The sequence below is a fragment of the Lagenorhynchus albirostris genome, chromosome 8, assembly GCF_949774975.1.
Source record: "Lagenorhynchus albirostris chromosome 8, mLagAlb1.1, whole genome shotgun sequence".
NCBI classification, from domain to species: Eukaryota; Metazoa; Chordata; class Mammalia; order Artiodactyla; family Delphinidae; genus Lagenorhynchus; species Lagenorhynchus albirostris.
The window spans coordinates 100,316,493-100,338,740 of NC_083102.1; the positions used below are offsets into that span (position 1 = coordinate 100,316,493).

The 22,248-nt window shown below is 36.2% G+C and overlaps 1 long non-coding RNA gene across 1 annotated transcript; it reads right to left on the bottom strand.

Annotated features, from left to right (window-relative positions):
- Positions 1-1,576: 1,576 nt before the first annotated feature.
- Positions 1,577-21,460, bottom strand: LOC132524401 (uncharacterized). Its single transcript, XR_009541850.1, has 3 exons — positions 21,361-21,460; positions 14,409-14,530; positions 1,577-2,567 (listed from the first exon to the last, which is right to left on the bottom strand). It is a non-coding gene; the product is annotated as an uncharacterized LOC132524401 (long non-coding RNA).
- Positions 21,461-22,248: the final 788 nt, after the last annotated feature.

Consider the following 22,248-nt stretch of genomic DNA (forward strand, 5'->3'; position numbering starts at 1 on the left):
CTGCATGAATCTCCAGAAAATTATGCAGCATGAAAATAGCCAGTCCCAAAGGTTGCGTTTCATTTATATAATATTCTTAAGATGACATATGATAGAAAGGGGGGGAGATTGATGGTGCCAGGAGTTAAGGAGGGATGTGGGTACAGTTGTAAAAGGGCAACACGAGGGATATTTGGGTAACAGAAGGGTCTGGATCTTGACCATGTTAAAGTTCATAGCCTGGCTCTGACCTTGTTGTATTGTTTCCCAAGAAGTCACCGCTGGAGAAACTAAGTAAAGGGTACACAAGATCTCTCCTATTATTTCTAACATCTGTGTGTGATTTCACAATTATCTCAAAATAAAAAGTTTAATTAAAAAACTCTCCCTTTTCCAATATATATCTGTACAAGGCTACATTTTCCTCATATGTCTCAACCAGAACACCATATGGCAGATGATTGAATGCAGGCTCATATGAGAATCCAGCTGACTTTCTTAAGGCAGGCATTTAAGAAAATTGCAAAAATATAAAGCAATGCTGCTGTTCTCATTACACAGCCATCCCTTGGTATCTGAGGGGACTGGTTTCAGGACACCCCTGCCCCATACACCAAAACCCCAAGATGCTCAAGTCCCTTATATAAAAGGATGTATTTGCATCCTCCTAGGTACTTTAAATCATCTCCAGACTACTTATAATACCTAATTCAATGTAAATGCTATGTAAATACTTGCCAGCATGTGGCAAATTTGAGGTTTGCTTTTTAGAACATTCTGGAATTTTTTTTTTCCTGAATAGTTTCTATCTGTGACTGGCAGAATCCATGGATGCAGAGCCTGCAGATACAAATAAGGAGGGCTGACAGTATATTCTTTTCTTTTTGAAAATATGCATATTTTTCTTTAAAAATATGCTTATTATGGTACTATGTAATAATGTTATTATTTTTATTTTTCAGTAAGTTATAAATGAATATTTTGAAAATATTTCTGTTTCTATTTCTAATACATTAAACAGTGATAGATAAAACTCACATAATAAAACAAAAGCTCTTTGGGGTCTAATGATTTTTAACAAAGTGCAAAGAAGTCAGAAGAGCATGAACTTTGAGAACTGCTGAATTAGACATTGGCCAAAGTTCACTAAACACACTAAACCTGCAGTTTGTTTTGTCTGTATAGACACCTTAAAATGTATTAAAAGCTACTCTCCTCTCCAAAATGTAATGCAGTGAGAAAGAGTGACCAGGAGTTTAAGCATTGCTGCAGTATTTAATTTTAACAGAGATGCCTGAAGATTTCTAAACAGAAGGCATAAAAAGCCTTTTTCAAAATGTCATTTTGATCTTTGTCTCATTTTCTGATTAGAAATTGTAGACTTCATAAGCGCTTATTTAATTCATCTAAGCATTTAATAGTCAACGGTCCTTGATGGCGAAAGATTGCCCTGTAGGCAGCATGGAAATTAATGTTTCTCAGTGACAGATCTCTGTGATAAGGCTTTAAATATTGAAATTTTATTTATTTATTATGCAGGAAAATGACATTTTACCCCCTCAAGCCAATCGACAGGAAGATTGTAATTATTCTCCTTTCCCAGCTCCAGTTTTCCTCTTGGCACATTCCTCTATTAAAAAAGATTCTCATGTGTGATTTTTCTATTCAAATCTTTCCCTCCTTGCCACAGGTAAATTAATTTACAACAAACTAGCAAATTCAGGTGCCAGCACTTTGTAAACAAGTGTTGAAAGTAAAATTTTGCTTTTGTTATAGGTCACCCTTAGGAGAAGTCTAGGACTCAAACAGGGCGGAAGCTGATAGATACACGGCAAATAGGGTCCTTTCCAGTGGGTTCGCGTGCACAGCGCTCCTGAGGCAGGTCCTCCCCTGTGTCTGCAGATCCACTTGGATTTCAGGAGGGCTGTGTTCTTGTGCTGTGCTCCCATGTGTGCCCCCAGATCTTTCCCACCCCCTCCGGGACTAAGCACGCACCGCATCTCCAAACTGGAGTGTAGGCAGCTGGGAGCTTGGGGCTGTGTTCCCAAACAGGTGATTATCCTCTAGCGAAGAAGACTGCCACAGTGGGGTCACACCACGTCCCAGACGCAGCCTACCTCGGTGACAGGTCAGAGGATGGATAAAGGCCTGGGCCCTCACTCCTGTCCGGATGCTCTAACCCGCAAGCATCCAGCTCAGAGCCCTGTGGGTGGCTGGGGCCTTTCTTGTGACTGGGCCACAGCTCGGCACCTCCCTCTGCCCACACTTTTCCTACCGTGGTGCCGGCACATCTCCACCCCAGGGCTCAGTTCACAAGCCCCTGGACCTCAGCATCCGTCCAGCCCGCAATGCCCATCTTTTCCAGGATTAAATTCCTATACTTCCTCCGTCTCATGTTCTGCAAATAAATGTCACTTCTACTGAAAACAGATCGTTAGATAAGACTTCTCACAATTTTTCTCTTCTCAGTCACTCTTACCCCTGTTTGTGGTGACTTAACCTTGTTATTTTATTTCCACGGTCAAAAGCAGCTCTGTCCTCCTTGACGATGTGTGAATTTCTGTCTCTACTGTAGAACACAGCGGGTCCTGGAAGGAACATACCCAAGAGGTCACAAACTACTGAACAATTATTTATATGTTTATTATAAAACCAACACACACACACATTAGGCCCATCTTTTCTCCTTTCTCCTCCCTCCACTTCCACTCCTCAGTCTGGTCAGCCCTGGAGTGGCACCCGGTGTACCCAGGGCCAAGCGGGGTAACTGGCCTTTCTCTCTGCTCCTTTATCCTTCCTGCAGAATAATTCATCCAGGGAGGCATTCTTAACAAACGTTAAAACTGGTGGGTAAAATGTAGATGAGGAACAGCATATTCATACAGCTTCAAAGCACTGACCACACAAAACACTTATTAATTATAACGAACATTAATAACTTTACCATGGAGAAATCTGACAGCCAGCAACTTCACCAACGTGATCAAAGTGAACCTGACAGAAATGGGAGAAATGTGTCCCCCTGTGGGATGCACTGACACACATCCCTTTTGCGGTATCCCTATCAGAAATGCACAGCCTGAACCTAATCATGGGGAAACTAGATAAACCTGAACAGAGGTATAGTCTACATAGGAACTGGCCTGTATTCTTCAAACATGTCCAGGTTATTAAAGATGAGGAAAAACACAGTTTCCAGATTAAAGGAGACAACAGAGCCATGAATGGGGACAAATAACCAGGCTTTCATTGCAACATAACCGTGTTCTTCCTAATTTTACTTCAAAATTAATATTGATAATTTGTTCCCAATTACTTGCTATTTTTTGTCCTTTATAACTGTACTCTGGTGTACAACCATTTTACTTCAATGGATGTGCTTAATTCAATTCTTAGCTTGTTTAATCATAACATCTTTCATTCTAAGGCTTTGTCACTTTGTCATTCTTGATTTTCCTCTTCCTGTGCTGTTGTATCTCTTTTTGTAACTTAGTTTTCAGACTGTACTTTAATTTTTTACATTTTCCCCTCAGGAAGTTTCTTTGGCTAGTATGTTCTGAGTTTATCATGTCTTTGATTTCTGATGCCCCTTCTCCTCAAGTAATATTTACCTGGTTTTATAATTATAGGGTCAAAACCATTCTCCAATCTCCATACATGGATTTTAGTGTGATTTGTGTCAGGCACAGTGCCCTCCTGAATGTAACTTTATTCATTCATACATTCATTTGACAAATATTTATATGTATTGGGCACTTACTGTTGACATGATGGTGGGCAAAACGAATGTTACATATTCTGATTATGTGTTGTTTAAGACTTTTCTCTTTACTCTTGCAATTAAAAATTTTCACCAAGTTGTGTGTTGTGATTACTATGCTTTTGTTAATACTGACTGTTCTCTTTCAATCTATGAATTTATAGTTTCCTCCTGCTTTGTAAAGTTTTTATTATTTTCTTTCCTTTTACTTTATACTTATAGTTTATGAAGATTAGAACTTTTTGATTTATATCTTACGTATCTTCTCATTAATTTATTATTTTTTCTTCTGATGTTTCTGACTTTTACATTTTTTCCCTCGGATTCATGTTTCGTTAGCATTCAGCCTGATGTCCATTCACTCTCCATGGCTTTATATACAGCCATTGTATAATCTGCTTGTTCTTAGATTATTTTTTTTCCCTCATGATTATCTGCTCTTCTCCACTGTGGCAAAATTTCTCATTTTTTTCTTGAAGAAATTGTTATAAGTAAGAATATGGCCCAATTTCTTAAAGGGTTACAGTCCTCTGAACTGAAATCTCTTTCCTTATATAAAACTATTTTCTTTTCTGTCTGTCTTATACAATCATTGGTCTTCATCCCATATTTGAAATTTAGATGGTCTTTCCACACCATTTCAATGGTGTGAACCCAGGATAAGGAGATATGAAGATAAGATATGAGGAATATTTTTAATTTACTCCTGTTCTTTACGCCACATAGATCCAGCAGTATAGGTGCCTGGGGAAGGAATTCCGCATGCAGTCAAGGAGTTCACAAGAAGACTTTGCCAAGGAGTGTCCCTGCTCATGTGGTGTGGTACTCAGGGCAGCACTAACTTCAGGCTGAGACATTGTCACAGCACCTATTCTTCACCAGATGTAATTTTAGTCCAAAGTTTACTTGGAAATCTTTAAGCTTTTAAAATAAATATAACAAATCCTTCCATAGTACTAACAATATAATCAAAAACTCATAATTTGAAAATAAGAGAAGCCGACTATTTAGAATGTGTTTTCAAATTGGATTTGGTTAAAAACATTTTTAATATAGCTACAGCCCAAATTACCAACAACTTTTAAAGTCAATATATGAAGATGTCATCTTATTCAGATAAGAAGCAACATGGGGTCCTGTCCTCAGTTGCTCTATATGAGCATCATGTGATTCCTACCAACTGTCTCTTTTATACTAATAAGTAGCTCATTCATATGGAATTACAATGGGTCTCAAATGACCACAATGATATTGAAAGAGATAAAGTTGGAAGACTCACATTTTCTGATTTAAATACTTAATACAAAGCTACAGTGATCAAAACAGCGTGTACTGCCATAAGGGTGGACATACAGACCAGCAGACTAGAATTGAGAGTTCAGAACCCTAAATATCTATAGCCAGTTGATTTTCAACAGAGTGCCAAGACTATCCAATGAGGAAAATAATACAAAATAATAAAGTTGAACCCTTAACCTCATTCCATGTACAGAAATTAACTCAAAATGTGTCAAAAACCTAAATATAAGAGCTAAAACTATAAAACACAGAAAACATAGGGGCAAATCTTTTTGATCTTGTATTTGGTGATGGATTTGCCAAATTTGACACCAAATACATGAGCAATAAAAGAAAAACACAAATAAATTAACTTCACGATAATTAAAACTGTTGGGCATCAAAGGTCACTATCAAGAAGGTAAAAAGACAATTGACAGAATGGAAGAACATTTTTACAAATAACATACCTGATAAGAGTTAGTATCCAGAATAGTTAAACTCTTACAACTTAGTAACAAAAAGAAAAACAACCCAAATAAAAAGGACTAAGGACTTGAATGGACATTTCTCTAAAAAAGATAAACAAATGCCCAATAAGCACATGAACAGATGTTTAACATCATTGGTGATTAAGGAAATGTAAGTCAAAACCGCAATGAGATACCACTTCACATCCACTGGGATGGTGTAAACCAAAACAGTGTAAAATAATGTGTTGACAAGGGTGTGGAGAAATAGGAACCCTCATACGTTGCTGTTGAGAACGTAAAACGGTTAAGCCACTGTGGAAGACATTTGGAAAGTTCCTCAAAAAGTTAAATATAGAATTATTATATAACTCAGCAATTCCACTTCTAGGTATATACCCAAGAGAAATAAAAAGGTATGTCTATACAGAACTTATACACAAATGTTTTTGACAGCATTATTCATAACAGCAAAAGATGGTGTCTCAGATGTTCTAGTTGTCTATCAGCAGATGAACGGATAAACAAATTGTGGTATATAAATACAATGGAATATTATTTGGCTATGAAAGGAATAAAGTAGTGATACGTGCTATAACGTGGATGATCCTCATAAACATTCAGCTAAGTGAGAGAAGCTAGACACAAAAGGTTTCAAATTGCATAATTCCTTTTAATGAAATATCCAGGAGAGGCAAATCCACAGAGGCAGAGAGCATATTGTAGTTTACCAGCAGATGGAAGAGAGAAGTACTTAATGGGTATGGAGTGTTCTTCTGGGCTAATGAAGCATTTGAAACTAGAAAGAGGTGATGGTTGGCAGCATTGTAAAAGCGCTAAATGCCACTGAATTGTACACTTGACAATGGTTAATTTTATGTGAATTTTGTGTCAAATGAAAAACATGTTAAGAGACCCAAAAAAAGGTTCAAAATTGATTTTCTTACAGTCTCTTTTAGGTCCCTGGGTAATGCCTGTATATTCTGACATAGTGAGCATCATTAGTCTCCAAAGAGAAACCGATTTCTTTCAATGGAACGACTATCATTACAATAGAGGATATTTGTCATTAACAGTGAAATCCTTTTCAATCATTCTTTGATGATTATAAATTTTGTTAACATAATTTCTCTCTAAAATAAGAGCTTTTCTTTGTAAAAATAGTTCTAATTGTTACAGTCTATGAATTTCTGTAAATAGCTTTACTATGTGAGATGCTGTAATAATGCTAAAGTACCAGTAAATTTTCCTCTTAATTGTTTGTAATATAGAGTAAAATTGGAGAAACTGAACTTTTAAAGTAATTTTACATAAGAAAAGACAAAGCCTGGTATGCAAGTGCCCGTTCATTAAATCGAGATTATCTTGCCCACTAATTAGCACCACCAGTATATCAAGTGGTATAAAATAATCCAATTGGATTATTCTGAATTCCCATACAATATGGAAAGGCATGCAAAATTTAGAGCAGTAGAAAATAAAAGTAAGTTCTGTTGATATTTCTAAGAATACAAGAAAATTCAAGTCTCTCAGCTCTGACTGGAGTTACTTCAAATATATATTGCCTAATGGAATATTCCTCTTGACAGAATTCTACTTACTGAGTCCTTTGCAATCCAGGGATTCTCCTGGTATTTGATCAAAGAGAGAAAACATAATGGAAGAAGTGGTATCACTGTGAACTCAGCAGCCTTCAGGAAGCTTTGGAAGAGAAGCTATTGTGGATGACATTTTTGTAGACTTATCCCAAACCGTGATTACATTTAGGGTTGAACGTGCATATTTCATCCCAGGTACAAATAAAACAAATGTATCCAGCTAATAATAGAGGTGGAATTTCAGTAACATTTTTAAAGTACCTGTATTTCATGAAAAATAATGATCATTTCTTGAAAAATAACGATTTTCAAGATTATTTCAGAAACATGTTTACAAGTATTTACATGGGATCATGTTAAGAAAATAAAAATACACTTTTCTCTCAAAGGATTTAGCATTTTTCTAGTAATAAAGGTGTACATTTTATAGTTATCTTTTTTGGGTGGGTGGTAGCATTCTCTATTTGCTCTGCTGGAAGTCCTGTGGCCTTGGAAATAGAGTCACCCTATTGAAAGTAATTTGATCAACAAATATGTTGAAGCACTTGGAAATGAATTTTTTCATTTAATTTGTGAAACATTTCCCTTCTGCTATTAAATCTTATATGATATTTGCATGAAAATCAATTGTGTCTTAGAGGTGACTTTGAACAAGTTTCAGATGAACACCTATGAATGTGAACGTCAGTGCATAATCCACAAATGCTTATCTTCATCCCAATTTATATGTATTTTAAAAAAAATCATTGCTTTTAATACTACAAACAAAAGTATTTTATTTTTTGTAAAGGACATCTGGAAGTTTTAATGAACTTTCCCAGACAAATATTCTAGCATAATGACATATGGTGTAAGTATTTTTACATAATCAGTCTCAAGGTAGGATTAGCAAGTCATGTGTAACCAACAGATGCGTGCTTACAACAAACACACTTTGGAAACTAGTGCCGCTCCCTTAGATACACATGGATTAAATATTTCTAGACACTTGGCTTGCTTTTGAAATGACACTCAAGACTACAAACAAGGTAGACAGAATGTTTTTAAAGAACTTAATCTCTGTTAAATGTCAAACTTGATTTTTTTATACTTTTAGCAGTTATATCCCTACTGAGTACAATATTAAAGTCGTTAGGCAGAATCAAGTAGAACTAAGATTCCAACATAAAGTAGGTTGTCCGGATCGTCCGCTCTTCTTATTGGGAAGTGTTATCAATATCTTCTCAGTTGTCAACTTTGATCTTAATCTAGCAGCAGTGGCAAATCTGACAGTTATTCAAAACAAGCAATTGCTTGAAATATTAGAGAACCATTTTGATTTGACAGAAAGGAACAAAAACCATTTTCTTTAATAATGTGAGCTGTCAGTGAACACAGAGCAATACTGACCCCTGAAGATTCATTGTTCATTCAAGATGGTTTAGGGCAGTGCTGGTTCTGGCAGAAGCTATACTTTTATAAGCCAACTACTCAGATTTAAATAATAGAACTGGTATATTTACTAGAAAAAATAAAAGCTGGTATTGTAACGTATAAAATGTCAGGCGATTTCCTGACTAGTGGATGTTTCCTGATGTCACATCCATACAAAATATGTCAGTGCAAAGCCATCAGGGACTTCATTTTGCCAGAGACAACAAACAGGAAGTGACTACTATTATAGAAAGGGGGCAGATCATCTTTCCACCTCTCTCTTTGCCACACTGCCAGTTGCTGATCCCATGGATAAAACACAGATGCCAAAGAGAAGGCAGTCTCTTGCACTTTGGTCTTAAAGACAGAGTGGTGCATCATTACCTAGACATCCCCTTGGTCATCAAGAAACACTAAGAATTGCCTGAAATTGTAAATGAGGGTCCTGAGAGAAGAATCTTATATCCTAGTTTTATCATGAGGTACTAGAAAATAAAGAAATTCAGACTGAGCAAGATTCTAGCCAATGTGATGAAGAAATGTCATTAGTTCTTTAATGAAAAGGAACTGAAGACACATATTTCAATACACTGTGAATCCTTTGCACTTCATTCTGAGTCTTTATAACAAATCTTCTGGAATTTTCACCACAGATTGTGTATTCAGTCAGTCTCTACTTAGTTTTATAAAATTCTGACTTAAACAGCCCTCAATATGTCAGTATATACAGATAGATATTGGATAGAACATATCTTAATTGACAAGTAGAATAAAGATTCTAGTTCCCACACTGGGAAAAATCAGTTACCACATACTTTTTAATTATTAATAAATTATGGCAGCTTCTGAGATTAGTGGAGACCGCATCAAAATGTATGTCAAGATGCCAAATCTGTTTATTTATCTACTCATTTTAATCTAACCACGGTGAGCTAAGGAAAATATAACTGAATATTTTCTTCTTTGAGGGTACCCTTAAATACATAAAAATTGATTAAATGTATATTTATTGTTTATGATATCATAAACATAGATGGTATTTAAGAAGAGGAAAAAATGGATTATTCAAACAATAGTTCTCTTTTAAAAGGCTGCTTGGAAAATAATACATAAACAAAAATAATTAAGCCACTCCTTGTTTCAAAATATAGAAAATGGGTAAAAAGCAAATAACGGTAAACCATAAATAGTAAAGTGAGATGATACTTTTACGGTTTTGAAGCAAAAAGAGACTTCCTGATGAATATAAAAAATAAAGCCATATACATCAAAAATTGCCATCAGTGCAATATAAAGTCATGTGACAACCTCAAGGGAGAGTGCAGCACACATACCATGAATGTCAATCTTTTTTTTTTTTTTTACATCTTTATTGGGGTATAATTGCTTTACAATGGTGTGTTAGTTTCTGCTTTATAACAAAGTGAATCAGTCATACATAAACATATGTTCCCATATGTCTTCCCTGTTGCGTCTCCCTCCCTCCCACCCTCCCCATCCCACCCCTCCAGGCTGTCACAAAGCACCGAGCCAATATCCCTGTGCCATGCGGCTGCTTCCCACTAGCTATCTACCTTACTGCGTTTGTTAGTGTGTATATGCCCATGACTCTCTCTCGCCCTGTCACAGCTCACCCTTCCCCCTCCCCATAACCTCAAGTCCGTTCTCTAAGAGGTCTGCGTCTTTAATGAATGTCACTCTTAATGAACGTGTTCTTAAATCATTTAGAGAAACACAAACACCTTCAATAAAAACACAGGCAAAACACGAACAAGGAATGCATATTTTGCCGTAAAAATTTTTAAATAAATATTCAAGTTACCTTATAACTAAAGGAAAGCAAACAACAATGAGGGACTTCCCTGGCTGTCCAGCAGCTAAGACTCCACGCTTCCAATGCAAAGGGCATGGGTTTGGTCTCTGGTTGGGGAACTATGATTCCTCATGCCCTGCAGCCCAGCCAAAAAAAATTAAAAAAAAAAAAAAAACACGTTGAAATTCTATTTAAGGGCCATTAAATTAGCAAATACACTTGAGAAAAGATATCCTGCATTGATAGAAGTCTGAGGACAATGGATTTTCGTGCATTGCTAATGGCCGTGAAGATTTGTCAAATTTTCCACAGGTTATATGATAAGGTAAACAAAAATAAAAATTCTCATAAGCTACATCTAGGAATTCATCAAATGTAGTCCTGTAGATATTTGTGGTTTAGTAATCTTGGTACATCCAGACAATCAAATAATTGTAATTACTGGAAACATGTCCATGCCTATACATTTATTAAAAAAAAATAGCCTGGATTCTGAACAAAGGCTTACACATGAAAATATTTATTTCAGCATTTTTCTTACGTATAAAGATTTGAAGTTTTCTATAGGTCTCACATTTGGAATTGGTGAGTATATTATGACATATTAATATAATGTGGCCTCTGGAGGAGATGTTTCACCTTTTTTACAGTACATCATTAATATAAAATATATTCACATGTTCATGCACACATAGTCACCTTCAGATGTATATTATAGAGAGAAAGATATCTGAAATATACAGCATAGTTTTAGTTGGGGATACTTTTGAGTAACAATGAGTTAGGCTAATTTTTAAATATTTTTTCTACTTTTAAGTACTTTCTGAAATTCATACAATAAACTTTTTTTTTTTTTTTTTTTTTTTTTTTTTTTTTGCGGTACGCGGGCCTCTCACTGTTGCAGCCTCTCCCGTTGCGGAGCACAGGCTCCGGACGCGCAGGCTCAGCGGCCATGGCTCACGGGCCCAGCCGCTCCGCGCTATGTGGGATCTTTCCAGACCGGGGCAGGAACCCGTGTCCCCTGCATCGGGAGGCGGACTCTCAACCAATGCGCCACCAGGGAGCCCCAATAAACTTTTATAGATAAAAATGTTATCCCCCCGACGTATGTATAGGTAGTTGTTTTTAATGTTTCACTTAATGTATATGCTATTGGGTTAGGTTTGAAAAACAGACTGCAAATTTTTTTCTGAACAATATGATCAAATTTATATATAACTCTATACACAGATGAAAAAGACCACATAATTATGAAAGATTAGTTTCTTTTTTATATTCTTTAATTTTTCAAATGTTATTAATTTAAAATTTGAAAGATGTTATAAAATAAAGTTCATAAGAAAATTTTTCTTTAAAATTAGTTAAGTAGAGTAACTCAGTATAGTCTACATTTTATCTGAAATCTATAAAACATTAGACTGTAATCACATTTATTTCAAAGTAGATACATGAGAAATTTTGTGATTTTATGGAAACATTGCCAAACATTGATTTCCAGAGTCACATGATGAGAAATCTTGTTGACATGATTTTACTTTTTTTCTTACAAGATTGTTATTTGGATTCCTGACATTTGGAATTACCAACAACTGTATTGGACTCTGAATTTCATATTTACAGTGTTTCACGGATTCACTGAAACTATAAAGCGCAGGAACCAAATAGCATGTTATATCCAACATGATTATTTAAATGGAAATAAGGCACATATATTTCAAACAAAAAGAAATCTCATTAGCCATGGCAACACACAGGGCTTATCTGCTTTAGTTCACTCTAGTTCTGCGATGCATTTTGTGCTAATGGACTAAAATAGTCCTCAACTTAATTACAAGGTCTTCGGTGGATAACAGCATTCTTATGTAATCGGACAAATTAAACTGGCCTATTTAAAACACTTACAGTATTCATTAGATACCCAAGCATTACTCAGTCTTGAAGACTTTGGACAGTGTAGCTATAATAAAGCTTTTTTTTTTTCTGACATTCTAGAATAGAGTAACAATAATATGAAACTAAAGAATACACTGAGCATATTTTCTTTATAATTATTTCTTGAAGGATAGTGATTTTTTTTCTTCTGCATTATTTTTTTCTAAGTTAATGTATATCGGTCGGGGTAATGAGCATACAGGACTTTAAAAACAGGTAACGATGTATCACATATGCAGCCCTTCCTGCTTTCTTCGTTTTATTTCAGGCTATGTGAATCATTTATTTACTAATTTAGTTTTTAGAGGATTTGTTCTTTTTTCTTTTCTTTTCTTTTGGCCGCGTGGTTTGCGGGATCTTAGTTCCCTAACCAGGGATTGAACCCTGGCCCTCAGCAGTGAGAGTGCAGAGTCCTAACCACTGGACCACCAGGGAATTTCCTAGAAGATTTGTTGATAATATATTCTTTCAAAAACATTTGAAGTGAATAATGTAATTTTCACAAGCTTTGTGTAATCAGAACCAATGGGAAGAAGAAAATTGAGATATTTGAATTTTGAAACAGATGCTTTTATATGCAATTCTTTTAAGCTCCTAACACGTATGTTTTTATTTAAAGTAAACTATTAGTAAATTTTCACTTCTTCCTCTCATAAAAAATTGTCATTAAAATCAGCAAGTATCACTCTTCCTCTCTTCCCTTTGGCATACATATGTCAAAATGTATTGGTGCTACTTGGGGGGAACCACCAGATAAAATTGCTGATATAAGAAGTGTGATATTCTATGGGTTTGCTTGCACTGTGACCTGTGCATGTAAAGTAGGAGTTCCATGCAAACTGAACTGGTTAGAAACTGGGATAAAAACTGGGGAGGGGGTGATGACACCTGATAACTTTCCTGCCATGAGGAAACGCTGGCCTGAGATTCCTTATGAGAGTGGTACTTGTTTGAGTCAAACGTTAAATTTCTCATTTTAAAGATATTTTCATATATTCAGTAGCTGAATATTTTTTAGTGGAAAATGTGGATTTTTAAGATATTGTTACTGAGATAACTGGTTAACCAAGTGGGGAAAATATTCTACTTTAATTTAAAAATGTACAAAAAGAAGAAAAACTAGAGATAAATTTTATTAATTTTAAAAGTGTTTGCTGATATAAAGGAAAACAATTGATTTTGCATATTTATTCTACAATTTACCACCTTAATGGACTCTGACCTGTTCTATTATTTTCTTATTTTTATTTTTTAGCATTTGGCTATACAGTCATATCATGTATAAACAATGAAAGATTTGTTCTCCTGTTTTTGAGAGAAATATCACTTATTTTTTGTCATATTCCTTTGCCAGCACTTCCAGAAAATAAAAACAAAGATGCAAATGAATCCAGGCATTCTTTTCCTTTCTTTTATTTCCTACCTTTTATTGTGAAAAACATCTTTGGGGATTTTTGAGGTTAAGGCCAACTGAAGTTTTGAATTAGTGTTTTACAATCAAAGGAAACTTACTTTGAATTATTACGCACTAATCATGTTTTGGGCAGAAATTGATTTGGAATTTTACTTGTACATCAGTGATTTAAATATCTGTTTGTATCCTAGTCTTAATAAAATGTTCTTATTTTATCTCTGATTTTAAAAATAATTCATGTTCATTGGAAAATAATTCAAGTATTACAGGAAGGTAGTTAGGAGAAAGCAATACTACTTATAAGCCACTAAAAACAAATTGACATGATAATGTATAGATTTTAATTCTTTTCTATGAGATGTCCATACACATAAGTCTTTCTAAAAGTGAGATTTTAATATTCAAGTTCTTTTGTACACTGCTGTTTTAATATAACTACATACTGTGGACACATAGCCATACAAACAAAATGTAGACTTACATTATCATTTAATTACCGAGTGGTTTCCATTTGTGTGGATAAATCCTGTTTATTTTTTAAGCTCAAAATTTAAATATTCATGTTGTTTCAAATTTTCACTTTGGGTCCTAGAAAATATATTTATATTTCCTTTTCTTTTGTTGTCTCCATCTCTGTCTGACTCTGCCCCTATCTGTCAGTCTGTCTCTAGACACACACACACACAATGATAAGGAAACCTCCTCCCAGGTTCAGAAGGAGCACAAACAAAGTAATAGCTTAGTTGCTTACCTCACAATGGCCATGGTGGTGAAGGTAGAAGCAGAAGCTGAGATTCACTTCCCACATAGCTTACGGGAAAAACACTCATATATTCATATGAGATACAAGAAAGAGTAATCATTGAGTGTAACCTGGAACAAATGAATGCATTTAGTAACAATAACAAATAATTAATTAGCCTGATGTCTGCAAGATTCACTTCCACCTATGTACACCTAAAAGACATAGGGTTCCCTTTGAATATTATGGCTACCATTCCTCTACTGTTTGTACAATGAAAAATATTGGCATAATTCTTTATTTTAAATTTAGCTTATTTGAGTTGAACCTATTGGAAAAAGGAAGAATTCAGTAAGTTGTAGAAAATAATATATGTCTAACAACTATTTACAATTAAAATTATGGATGTATAACTAAAACAAACACAGATGACTGGGAGTGGGAGAAAAGAGAGAATAGAAAGAACTTTTTACCAGATATTTCTTAAAACCAGTCTTAGATCATAGTAGTAAACGTAAAGACTTATCATGGAAAATAAAATAACAAGAGCATTAAGAAACAAAATTTATGGAACAGGAGCAGGACTGTACTGAAGAGAAATTAATTCTCTGATATTATTATTGAAGAGGGAGGAAGAGAACTATAAGAACTTCACACTGAGTTTATGATAATATAAACCAAAGAAAAAGTAAACTTATATAAAGAAAGAGAAATTCAACCATTTATTGTATAGGACATTCTAGAGTCCCTCCTGCACTCTGATGAATTCTGTTACTGATAAAGGGTTAATCAGTGAGCAAAACAGACAACTGACTAAGTGTCTTCCACACAGAGTTTACACCCTGATGAAGGAGACACCCAATCAGCACACACGCCATAACATGTCTTGTGATGACAAGGGGTGGGGTAGGCTGGGAGTAGATGGTGGGGGGAGAAGGAGCCGTGATGTGACACAGGACAGGCAGAGACGTCTTCTGCTAAGGTGACATTTGGGTCGGGATCTGAAGGAAGTGAGGGTCATGCTGACAGAGCTCAAGGGAAATGCCAAGATTCTGGGATGAGCGGTTGCTGGATGTGTTGGGGGCACAGTTAGGAGCCCAGTGTGTCTACGGAGAAGTAGTCGGGGTGGGGGGCAGGGAGGAGGAACAGGGGTGGGTCAGAAGGGTTGTGGTCAGTGCAGACCATGGGTGGGGCTGCTCAGACAGTCCTCCGTCCAGCAGCTATTCCCAACTTTGGCTGAACACTGGAATCTCCTGAGGAGTTTGGAAAACTGTGGCTGCCTCAGTCTCACTTTCTGGGATGGGTCTTGGGTGTGGCCTGGGCACTGGAAATTTAGAAAGAAATTCCCCAGGTGATCATAGTTTGCAGCCAAGAAAGGACCACTGGTTTAGAGGTAGGGAAATGAGAGGAATCCAGCAAAGGGAAGTGAGGTGGGGTTAGATGAAAGAAAGGGAGAGTGATGCTCTGGAGGTCAGGAGAACAACGTGGTTTGAAAGGGGGGAGGGATTAGTTTGTCAAATGCTACCTTTCTTGAGTCCAGCAAGATGAAATCTGATTCAGCTATTGGAACGGGCAGGGTAGGGGTCAATAGAGGCTCTGATAGGAGCTGTTCATTTGAGTTGTAGGATTGAAATACTGATTGGTGTGGGTTTAAGAGGCAAACTGGGGGCAGAGAAAGTGGACACACTAAGTATTTACATACAACCCTTTCAAAGACTGTCTCTATGGAGGTGTCTCACTGTTGAAGCAGAACTTGAGGAAGACTTGTTTAAGTGAAAGCCATGTTTTCCATAAGAAATAATCTAGTGGAGAGAACAATCTGATGATTAAATGAGGTAATAATTGTAAAGTGTTTTCTAATATTGTCTGGTTCACAGTGAATGTTATATAAATGTTTGCTTAATGAATGAATGATTCCAGAGAATGGGTGTGGAGGGGGGAATTCCAAGAGGAAAATCACTGAGTAGCTGGAAAGATGGGACACAGCTCAGTGTTGGGGGACTATCCTCAGAGAATTCTCATACTTGATAGAGTATTAGTTATGTTATTAGATTTGGTGGAATAAATAAGAATTTTCTTAATTTAAGTGAAATAGAAAGTCCCTAGTTGAAAGTAAGGGGGTGGAAGTGTTGGGGTTTGGAGAGCATGGAGACTGGGAAAAGAAAGAGATTTAAGGTTTTTGTTAGCAAGTTAATGTGATATCCACCGGCCAGAGTGCATGCCTCTCTCCAGACATTGATCTGCATGTTTCCTTTTATTTTAAAAATGCATCCATATACTGAGATTTTCCTAATCCCATTCTAATCAACTGCATAACACACTCCCATATGGGTGTACCCAAATCTATTCCACCATATCAAATGGTGGATATCTGAATTCTTTCTGGAATTTTGATATCAAAACTAATGTCACATCTCACAGTTTTATATGCATGTCATTTACATTTTTGCTAGTATTTATTTAGGACCTCACAGGATCAAAGGATAAATTCATATGTCATTTTAGTCATTTGTTTTTACTTAATATTTACACTATATCAGAGCACTAAACACAGTCCTAGAAAATCTCATAGAAATAAAGACCGGTACTTCCATAAATTCATGGAACCTCATATAGGCCCTCAGCACTCCCCAGCAAGCCAACTAATTTTCTCCCTTTTCTCTTCAAACCTACTATGCCCACTCCTTACCTGTCTCCTCCCTCATCAAGGAGCGAAAGCCATTCTCTAGATGGGAACCTCCTGCTCCTATACCTAAACCTACATGGATCGGTTTTTAATGTAATAGGGGAAGAGTATCCTCTCCAAAGAGAGTCCAGTCTTTGTACCTCTTCTACTGTATCAGAAACCATTCATTATCAAGTCTCTCTCCAGTATTTAGTAAACATTTTCCAATTGCATCAGCTTTGAAGGCTCTTGAGGTTTTAACATTTAGAAACAATCTCCCAGACTTTCATTGACGCCCATGATACACATTGTTTTCTCACCACTTTTCTGATAGCCCGTTTAGTGCTCTTTGTAAGCTTCCCTTTCTCAGCTAGCCATGTTAGAGTTCTCCAATGCTCAGTCCATCCCTCTTCTCTCTTTATTCTGTAATTTCTTCCAAGGTGAATTCATCTGTATCCACAGCTTCACTTACTGCACTAATCCTGGCTTGGGATACCTGGAGCTAAACAGTCATGTTTCTAGATCAGATGGCCTTCTCTTCACTCCAGTCCCTTACATTGGCTGCTGAAGACCACAGCTCAAATCCTGCCCCTGTTTTTCTATTTCTCAGGAGCTAATAATAGTTTTTTATGTTTTTAAAAGATTCTAACTATATAAAAAGTAAGTAAACTGAATAATATATAACAGCGACCATACATGGCCAACAAAACCTCAAATATTTACTATTCGACCCTTTACAGACAAAAGTTGTCGACCCCTTTTAGATGACTCAGTCTCCTAAAAATCGACTAAGACCAAATCACAGTCTATATCTTCCACCTTCCCAAACCATGTTCCCTCAGTGAATGACATTATTCACTCATGTGTGTAAATCGAAAGCATAGTGCTTCTGCCTGCACACCTTTACTTCCTGTATCCACTCTGTCATCATGTTATATATTCTACAGCAACCTGGAATCCATTGAGTAATGTATATTTCAATGTCATCATCTAAGTCCAACATGTCACCATGTCACACCTAGCCTCTGTCAACCCTGCCCCTCCTGCCCTTGACATGGCTACTAGAATCTCCTTTCCTCAAGAAATCATTGGACACTAAACCCACGATTAACACTCTTCAGTGATTGTCCCACAGGCTGTTGTGATCTGACGCCTGTCCACTTCCAGCCTCGCCTGCACCACCTGCCCCTCCCTCTCCCGCTGAAGCCGCACCAGCTTACCTCCTATAGCTTCATTAGACCATCTCCCTCCCAGCACAGGGCATCTCCATGGATGAGTCCCTGTGCCTGGAAACTTTCACCAGCAACATCCTTCTTTGCTTATTGAACTTAATCCACCAGAGTGTACCTCACGCCCTCTCTAGGTCAGGTTCCATCTTAATATGCTCTCCTGCAATGTCCCTCTGTATGATAGTTGGCTGATGTGAATCCCCTCGACATGGTCAGACTCATAAAAGGAGATCTGCCCATTACCTTGTGTTCCCTGAACTTAGCACTGTGTCTGACAATTATCACACCGAGAATAAACATGTCGTCAATGGGTGGATTGAGTCTCTGATAACCTTAATTACGTGAAGTCAGTGCAAAATGATATATAAATTCAATAAATGATTATGTACAATGAACTAATGCTTTTTAAAAGAAAATTAGGTATTTGCCTCACTATTAATCAAAATAAATCCAGGAGGATGAAATATTTCATGTGAGGCAAAGTAAGAGGAGGCAGTGTATTTATGGATGGCTTTCTAAGCGTGATCCCAAAGGCTGAAACAAAAAAGGAAATAAAGGGACTTCCCTTGTGGCACAGAGGTTAAGAATCTGCCTGCCAACGCAGGGGACACAGGTTCGATCCCTGGTCCAGGAAGATCCCACATGCCATGGAGCAACTAAGTCCGTGTGCCACAACTACCGAGCCTGTGCTCTAGAGCCCACGAGCCCCAACTACTGAAGCCCGCGCGTCTAGAGCCCGTGCTCCACAACAAGAGAAGCCACCACAGTGAGAAGCCCGTGTGCTGCAACAAACGTAGCCCCTGCTCACTGCAACTAGAGAAAGCCCACGCCCAGAAAGGAAGACCCAACACAGCTAAAACTAAATAAATACATTAAAAAAAATTAAAGAAAGGATATAAGACATTTGACTGCATTAACATTTAAACAAAAAACATTCACATTCTAAACTTCCGCAGGAAAAGAATATGACTGATGTTGAAAATCAGAAAAATACTCCATAAGACAGAACATTACTAGTCTTCAAACCTGTAAAACTCACTCCATTGCCATTGTCTGTTACATGCATTTCAGGTGAAATCCTAGTAAATATAGATAGCTGTGTTTTTCTGTGTAGCTTCATGTCTATTTAGCATTCATTTGGACCTCATTTTATATTAAATTTATCAATGAATTGTGAAGAATCAATAAAGACTGATAAGTAGGGGTAATCATCCATGTGGAGAGGAATTTAAGGCTCCTTTCTCAGCTCCTACTGGAACACATTATTATCTCTGAGAGAAAGCACGGACTGTAGACAGGAATAGAAAAATTCAGTCCACTCAATGAACAATATTCTGCTAAGGCTCCTTACATGAATAGAATGCTTCAAGAAACACACCTGATGAGGCCTGCATGTTCTATTTCCTAAGAGACTATTCTTTAACTACAAAGAAATGATCCCATCTCTTGGGCCTTGGATCATTACATTTTCTGTGTTCTGTATCTTAAATTCACTAAAGAATTTCTTTTCTTCTGTCTTGTGTGTAAATGACTCTATATTGATTGGTTGAAAAGTGAAAGCTCCAGTCATTCTTTTAAGCATTTTCCATGCAATTTAAACATTTACAGTTTGGTATGTTGTAGGTATATAAACAAGCATGTTGATTTGAACATAAAATAATTGTATTATGAGGATGATGAAATACTTTATTCCTCTTCCATAAATATGAGCAGAGTTAGGACTAAGAAGGGTTTTTGAGAATAGTCTATTATTACCCAACAGTCACACTTTTTAAAAGGAATTATATGGGCTGTATTTATTTATTTGTTAATGATCAGTGTTTAAGTTTTATTATTGTTATACATATTTTTAGCATTTTATTTTTGCATAATTTAAAATCAAAACAAAAATAAACATTGTAGCAAATATCACAGGGAAGTCCATGAGTGTTAAAACAAATTTCATGGATTGCTATTGCCAAAATTTAAGATGCTGTTGGGACTTTGGAGACCTGTGTTCCAGCCTTTTCTCACCTGCGTTTATTTGGAAAAGCATAGACTCTCATTAATTAAGTCCATGTTTTGTTGACCAGATGAGGCTTAGGAAACACATTGTAGAAGTCAATATCTATCATTTCATTAAATGTGCGGTGTAACTGATAATCTGAAAACTGGGAAATTGAATAAAATTTTTCAGAATAGGTAAATAGATAAATCAGATACAGCACAAAATTATGAAGCAAAATAGGAAAGAAACTTGTTCATTAGTTTGGGAGAATAGACTTTTCTCATCTTATTTTTTGCTTCTATTTAAATTAAAACTTTAAGGGTTAAGAACTCCTTTCTCACTTCAAATTTTATATGACTTCACATAACAGTAAAAAACAATAAACATTACATTCTAGTTATTATAAAAATAACAATAAACAGGTGGAGGAAATGACACTTATTATTGTCTAATTTAAATCATGGTGTTACAGTAGGATTTTTGCTGTAGTGAATTCAAACCCACTTCAGCGCATGCCGAGGAACCTTAACGAAGGGCTTCAGGGCAGTGATGCTTTGGTGGGATCACCTCAGTTTATAGAATGAGTAGCTTAATTTTATCACTGTGGGTTGCCAGTGATTTCTCCCTAGTCAGTCTTAAGTTAGCAAGCTGCCTTCTAAACCTAAAAGTGTAGGTCAGCAATCTATTTTACCATTTTGACTGATAGAAATGACAATTTCATATGGATCAACCTGGTAATGAAGATGCAGACAACAGAGGGATTTCTTTGTTAGTTTTGTTGTTCTGGTAGATACAACCGTTTGACAGACTCACATAGGATACTGAACTTCACCTTGAATTTCCTTGTTTTTCCAAATGTCTGGTTTCATAAATTGCTGATTACACAATTTGAGGTAGAAAGAGCTTTGGGATATATATAAGCCAAATTTCTCCATTCTATATAGGTGACAGTACTATGAATAATAGTAGTGAAATTTTGGTAGACATAGTAAATGCTCAATACTTTACAAAATGCTTTGCATAAAATACCTCCTTTAATTTTTGTAAAAACCTTATGACCTCAATGTTATCATTACCTACATTTTACAGCTGGAACTAGGATCCAAAGTTATTCAGCTTCTTTGTTCATGATCTGAACTGCTGAACTATAATGCTACTATCTGAAAACCCAATGATGTAGGTTTCTAATCTTAACCTCATTTCCTAGATGAAAAAACTAAAACCAAAAGAGGTTATGCCCTTACCCCAGGTCACATTTTACACTCTGCTCCAATTCTATTCACAGCTGGGCCTGAAATAGATTTAAATGTCAAAGTGATTTTCTTTCTCATAGATACATATTTAACTCAAAATAGTCTTCTATTTATTCTTTCAATCACATCAGATGATAGTATCTTAATTCCATGCAATTTTGTCACTCCTATTTGTCAATTAGGGCTTTTAATGTTACAAGTAATCAAAAGGAAACAAGTGCAAACAGTTTTAAACAAACAAACAAAAATACTTGAATTCAGTTGCATCGCTCATAAAACTGTAAAGTCCATAGATAGGGAAAGCTTTGGGTTTGCTTTGATTTTGTACTTTCACCTTGGCAAAGACCCAGTTTCTTTTCCTCTTCACATGTGACAGATATTTTTTTCTCCTGAGGCTGGATTCTCACACCTGGTAGGAAAATATGTGGTGACAGTTCCAGGCTTCAAGTTCATGACGTCTGGTAGGTTTTTCAGATGATCAAGGAATGCTATTTCACAAAAGTCTCAACAAATCTCCCTCACAGTTCAGTTTAATTGGATCAGATTCCAATTTCTGATTTGATTCTTTTAGCCATACAAATTCTGTTTTGAATGGCTTACTCCTGATTAGATTAATTCAGATTCTAAGAGTATTACTTTGATTTGATTGAAAGTAATCAGTGTTCAACCATGTAACTGGGTCAATGACATTCTCTTACCTAACCCATCAAACAAG